Below are 7,055 nucleotides of genomic sequence, written 5' to 3'. Positions count from 1 at the left end.
TTATAGTCTTGATTTTATCATGAAACAGTTAATTTGTAATAAACAGGTTTTTTTTTGTGCTTCAAAGGGTTGTTTTGTTTTCAGAGTGTCCAAAAATGACCATCACTGTGAAGGTCAGTCATTTCTCAGCTCCTCGCTGTTAGGAAAAAATATCTAAACATGAGGTATAGTTGTGGTAGGGGTGGAATCCTGAAGAAATTCTGTTTATTAGAGTAGGGTGTTGTTTCTGTCCAGACCGTTTTTTAGGTGTAACACACGCCAAGCCTGATCGCTTTATCGAGGATTGATAAAATTCCCCGTAGGTCGGGTCCTTCTTCGATCGCTAAGACCTTCATTTTTGTTCTCTGCCCACAATGAATCCAGGGATAGCCTTTACCCGTCAGCAGTGGTGCAAAAAGTGGGCGATGCACGATGCATAGGGGTGCCATAGCTACGATGCAAAAATATTTTAGTCAGCATTTCCTGTGTTTAACAACAGCTGTGTTTTTGTCTGTGTATCGGCAAATTATTTAATTAATAACAAGCATATGTGATTAGGTGCCCCTCCAGCCACTAGGGGCCCCCTAGGCTGCTGTACTTAACCCTTCTTCTGCGGTTGCGTCAAACTGGGGGAAAAGGGCACTGTTTACCCAGGACACATAAAGCTTGGTTTATGCTTGACGCATTCACTTTCCGCGCGGTGATGCAACTCGTAGCATTTATGGTTCGTGCGGCTTGTCTCTGCGGTGAGCCAATATTCTCCCAAACTGCATGGGGCAGCATGGAGCTGTACAACACCACACCATAGTAGAAGTAGAAATTGCTGTCTACAACATGGCATTTCAGCATTTTTAACAGCGTCCTCGTCTTTTCCGACAGTGCGAGCTATTTCTCTCCAAGAATTATTAACAACGTGTTGATCACGGTGATCTCTGAGAGCTGAATCATACAAATGTCTCTATTTACGAACCTCTGCCATACTAGTTCTTGCCGGTCCGCCATGTTTTTCCGCGTCCGTCCGTCCGCGTGGTTAGAAAATTTTCCGAGGTGCGCGTTGCGGAAATTCTGGGCCGTGCGGAGGCGAGGTGGAGGGGTGTGGTTGTTAAAATGACGCAACTGCGGACCTCGCGGACGCGTCGCCTTTTCCCCACTCCAAGGGTAGGGGGTGTGCATAGGCAGAAGTTAACCTATGCTTAAACCTTGATTTAGTAACAGTTCATACTTACACTTTTGTGTTATTTTACTTCTTTACATTCGCATTTTCAACGCGCGTAAGGATTTTTTCAGGCAGTTTTATTTAAATATAAAAGCAGTAACCTCTCAAGATGGTTGATGCAATAACACCTGGAGCAAAGCCCTTTGCAGTTCAGCTGAAGGCCCTGATGGACCTGGAAGGCCGATACCAACCAACGCTGAGTGGTCTGAGGCTCATCGAGAGTGCCCAGGACAACAACCTCAGGATGACCACCAGGTTGAGAGAACTAGAAGTTAAGGACCTGCTCTCCCTCACCAGGTTTTTTGGTTTCAGCTCAGAGACCTTCTTACTGGCCACCAGCTTGCTAGATCGGTTCCTCTCTGTGATGAAGATTCAACCCAAGCACCTGTCCTGTGTTGGACTGTGCTGCTTTTACATTGCTGTGAAGTCTTCAGAGGAGAAGAACGTGCCGCTGGCCAGTGATCTGATCCGCATTAGTCAGAATCGCTTTACGGTGTCCGACATGATCAGAATGGAGAAGAACATCATGGAGAAGCTCTACTGGAAGGTGAAAGCCCCCACATCCCTGCACTTTGTCCGCCTGCTTCACAGTCACATCCAGGAGCAGCTCGACACTCAGAGCAGGAAGATCCTGAGCATTGAAAGGTTGGAGGCCCAGCTAAAAGCGTGCCACTGCTCATTTGTCTTCTCTAAAATTAAACCGTCTCTCTTTGCCATTGCTCTGCTGTGCTTTGAGGCACAGAAACAGCATGACCCGGAGCACGCAAACAAAGTATTCGAGGCTCTGAAAAACTTGCAGCAGCAGCTGAATGTGAAAGACGGTGACCTGGTGTGTGTCTGAGAGCTGGTCAGAAAGGGTCTAGCTGAATACGCCACCACCAAGTGCTCCAGAACCATCGGCCAGAGACTCCGCTGGACAATCTCAGGAAGAACTGCTCGTCAGCTGAAGCACAGCTACTACAAGATCGCTCATCTACCCACCATCCCCGAGTCGGCTAGTTAAACCGGGGGCAGAGGGACGGGTGACGTCACAGTTGTCCTCACTGTAACGGTCACCCAGTAACCCTTTATTTTCCTTACAGACTTTCATCAACGATGATGCATTTCTTTAGGGAAAAGCTTTTTTTACCTATAAGGTTGATTAAACACACTATTAGTCCCTTTGAGGTGGATCTGCCGCCACACTGTTGAGTTTAGCTTTTCTGGTTGTGTTGCCTGCACAGGTGTACACTTATGTACCTGTTTGAATCTGTACTGAGGTTTTTGGTATTCCCTGGTATGGGTTTTTGGTTTTAAGCTTAAAGTATTGAACCACCTAGGTCCTCAGTCCACCATGTGGAAGAGGAGGGAGAAGGATTTTGAGAACAGCAAAGACGGAACCAAGAAATCGGGCCCAATTAAGATCCTTAACTCCCACCCTAGGTTGATAAGCTGTCCTGAATTGCACACTCCTACCCAAGGTGATGATTTTTTTTTTGATGAGGTGAGGGAGCGCTCCTGGTTTAGACCATTGAAGTGGAACGAGTGGTGACGCGGTCACTCGTGACTAACGTTATGTTTGAACTGAAATGTTCAACACCTAAGTTGTTTTCACTGAATTCAGATTCTGTGGACACCACTTGATTGAAATTAGTTTTAGTTCACTAAAAGTTGCCATTGCCATGGGAATGCAGCTTGGAATTTGTTCAGCATTTTATTTTGTTTCCCTGCCTGGAACGTTTTTGCTAGTGACAGTAATAGTGTTCTAGAGTTCAAAACGGTCAAAGGAAGGCCCCATCTGACACACTTGTGCACCTGTACCTTTCAATAAAATTTTATTGAAAAGCTAAAAAAAAAAAAAAAAAAAAACTCGCGTCAAGCATAAACCAACTTTAAGGAGTCTTAAGTCCTGCCCACCTACTTCCGGACCACGGGTCCCCAGAAGAACGAGAAAAAGTCAATGGGGCTAAAAACGCTATTTTCTAATCCCGCTTGTTTTGTGCCATGGATTTCACACATGATGTCCGTGAATTTTAAAGATGCATTTTGATACCAAGAATACGCTTATTTTCTAACGTGGGGGGGGGGGGGGGGGGGGGGGGGGCACGCTATATTAGGCTTTGTGTGAAAATAAGACCAGGACTATAAATGCGCTTCACGAAAGTGACGTCATCGAACCAGACACGGAGAAAACTGAGGGAAAAGGTCTGTAAGTTCTGCAAACTTCCGACAGAAGGAAAGAAACACCATAAATCTGGTCATGTGGTAAGTAGCAGCTACGTAAGGGTAGAGGAGATTATGTGGTGACGTCACATATGGACGTGTCAATTTCTGGTGTGTAGTCATGCTAATTACGAACTTTTACAAGCTGACAAATGTCTAAGTACGTGACTGGCGTGGTCGAAACACCCATCATTAGTTTTGATTGAAATTGCAGTAAGCCAGGGTACCAGGGCAAAGCAGGTTAGAAAATAGCGTTTTTGGACCCGTTGCGTTTCATTTTTTCGTTTTACTGGGTCCTCATGATGCTGAAGTAGATGGTCATGACCTATTGCAGGGAGGGGCCCAGAGACAGCCTTGAATAAAATGTTTTTTTTCCCCGACTTACTTACTGTCTTAATAAACTCCTCTTTACCTACAGGAAGAGGTTAAGAAACAGAAGTTTGCCTTAAAAATAATAACTGAATTATCTCTGAGGATCTATTGCCCCTTCAAAACGTGCAAAGTGGTTTAGTCCACACCTGTAGGGGCTGCAGGTACAGCTAATGAGACATGACTGATGTCACCCACAGCAGGAGGAAGTCATGTCTTCCCCAGAAAGGGAAATCTGGCTTCCGGGAAAGGAGAACTGAGCAGAAGCAAGTGTTGAGCAGGTTGAGCTGATATTAGCTACACCATCAAGATCAATTATAAATTCATTAGTATTATTTGAATTATTACCGCGGATCTCACAGTAAAACAGGTCTGCTCTGTGTGGATATTCCAGCTCCTTCCCAGTCATGGATCAGGACAAATTTAGGATCCATAGATTCCTTGTAATCACAGGAATGTGAAGCCTCCATTGTAATGCTTTACGAAAAACTGGATTGTTAATTATTTAATTAATAACAAGCATGACATCTGATATATGTATATATATATATATATATCAGACGTCAAGCTAAACAGTCACTACAGACAGGGTTAAAAAAATATGATTGACCTTTTTCCCCATCATTTTCATTTTTTAAGTAGTAATTAATAAACATTCGATACCATTACACTTTCCTTTGATTTATTTTAAATAAATATTTAGAGTGCCCAGGTAGTACATAAACAATGCAATTTAACGGTTTTCTTAAAGTAGGAACGTTTAACCTGCGGCCAGAGCGCTCTCCTTCCTTCTGCTCTGCGCAAACCTGAACTGGTCACCTACTTGTGCGTAATCAAATGTCCATAGGGAGAAAGATGGAAAAGCTATAGTCATGAGGTTCACTGCTGTTTTATGGTGTGGCTGAATCTGCGATCCGCGATTTGGAATAACAAATGCTGCAGTAACATGAGTTGTAGTCAGGTTCATGAGGAGTCACTGGCTGGAATGGACTCGAATTTCATACGTCATCCCAAAATAGAAGCTAATATCTTAATTTGACCTGGAATGAAAAATGTTATAAAACCTCTTAAAGTTTTTTTTATCACAGAGGAGGCAGCGCTCATCTCTGCCTTCAGTCTGACGGCGCGGCGCAACGCCGCGCAGCGAGTGCTTATTGAATCTGTGTGTGTGTGTGTGTTTGTGTGTGTGTGCGGCACAGCTCCATGAGCCGCTCCAGTCACCGCGCCTCGTTATTGGCGCTATTCAAACCAATGTTTTAAAATTACTTCTGCCCAGCCCAGATGTGCTCACTTGTGCACCTGTGAGACGTGGTTCCGCTGGAACGCGTCTGACTTCTGACAGACGCACTCTGAACTGTTAATAGCCTGACACGTTTAGAATACTGTCCCACAGTCAGTGTGCTAATATAATAATATAATAATGCTAAAATGCTCAGATGCGAATCATTTCTTGATTTATTTTGTTACATCCACAATGTTCTGTGTGTGAGGTTTACAATGTCAGAACACCTGCATGAGACAGGGTGTTAATTACAATCTGCCAGAATGACTGACCACCTTCAGATTCCTCCTACATCGTTAAAAATGATCAAATACGGAACATATCGGCGTGCGCAGGCCAGAGTGCTGAAGCTCGGCGTATTGTTATTATGAAGCTAGGGCACATGAGCCTCATGATTTTTATCTTGAGAGGCGCTATAGAAATGATACTTACATTTATTGGGCCCACTTACTTTTTCTTAGGCCCACCCACAAATGAGTTTCTGGCTACGCTAATGGTGACATATGACAGACTTCTCTGAGCTCCGCAGCCATTACACTTTTCACCTCGCGCACCCCATAGCGGCAGCTCTCGCACCCCCAGGGGTGCGTCATTAAATATTTAATGACATGAACATAAATAAAAATATTGATTTAAATAGAAATATAAATTACCGTAAATCCTCTAATACAGGCCCGGGCCTGTATTTGACTCAAGCTCATCAAGCTCCGGGCCTTTATTGGAAGGAGGGCCAGTATTAGAGGCAGGCCTCTATTTCTATTTGAGCAAAATGAACTAATGGTTCGCTGGAGTTTTTGACAATTAAAATTGCGCCCACATTTTCAAAGTTAAACACATTTCTTTTAACAACGGTAGTTTCTGCTTCAGCCATCTCCCCCCTCCCCCTGCGCAGAGGCCACAAACTCACTGATGCGCCTGCAGCCTCTCGGAGTTCCTGCTGCTCTAAACATTAAAATAATTATTTCATTTTCTGTTCCTCACTTCTGATTACCTTCAATGGTGTCTGTTTGTTGCAACCACCAGGTACAAAAACTAACTTGTTTTTATTTGACTATTTTTCTGTCCTGCCTGTTTATTATCTTCCTGCATCTCCTCTCAATCCTAAAGAAAAACTGCTACCTGGGTTCATATATATTCACCTTATGAGTTACCTTTGAACTGCAGTTCTAAAAGATCTACCGACCGCAAAAACAGCGGAGTGCTCGCTGCTTGCCGGCCGCATCAGTGATCGGTGCGTCACCGGATGACAAGTTGATGCGCCCCGCTCCACAGCGAAACGCATCAGGCGCAAATAAAAGACAGAAAACATCAAAGGAAATGAACCGACATGAACGATCGCGTGTCAGTACCGACGCTACAGCGGCCTGTATTAGAGGATTTACGGTAGATGAGTTATTTCATTATTTCATGGTTTGTTCATCATCATGTTGTATCTAACAACCATCACAATGAGCAAGGCTCAGGTTGAACATCAGCTTACGTGTTATTTATTTATGTTTTACGAGGATAAAACCACTAGAGATGCTATGTTAAGAGGGTTTTTATTGACTTGGTTAGAGATATTTTAAACCTAACAAATAGAACAGTAGCTGACTCAGGATCAGTGGTAAACTAGTACAAGAGGAGTTTCCTCACTGATAGAGATAACTGACTACAGAATATCTGTAGAAGTACTCCTGCATGGGCTTCGTCTACAGGGGGTGCCCAGTGGACATACAAAAAATATATACTTTTATTTTCTCTGTGATTAAGGTTTAGTGTTTTTAAGAAAACCGCTAAACAGAAAATGTTGTTTTAAGTCCGCTGTAGCAGGTAAAAGCATCTGGATGGCTCAACATCACTATTAAAGTTTCTCCTGTGTTCACTGGGAGACATTTTTATTATTATACGTTCATATTTTTATGCTTTATTAGGGAGAACACCCTCAGGCTGTAGCTGTAGTGTGGTTCAGAGAAGTGGGGACACCGTTTAGACGGTGTTACATATTTCTGTATTGATGAAGCACTG

At 43.6% G+C, this 7,055-nt stretch overlaps 1 pseudogene; it reads left to right on the top strand.

Moving 5' to 3' along the window:
• The first annotated feature begins 1,157 nt into the window (after nucleotides 1-1,157).
• Nucleotides 1,158-2,322, top strand: LOC107380857 (cyclin-G1 pseudogene; annotated as a pseudogene).
• Nucleotides 2,323-7,055: the final 4,733 nt, after the last annotated feature.

The sequence above is a fragment of the Nothobranchius furzeri genome, chromosome 14, assembly GCF_043380555.1.
Source record: "Nothobranchius furzeri strain GRZ-AD chromosome 14, NfurGRZ-RIMD1, whole genome shotgun sequence".
NCBI classification, from domain to species: Eukaryota; Metazoa; Chordata; class Actinopteri; order Cyprinodontiformes; family Nothobranchiidae; genus Nothobranchius; species Nothobranchius furzeri.
The sequence above is the reverse complement of the archived record's forward strand: the minus strand, read 5'-3'. Positions and strand labels throughout refer to the sequence as shown.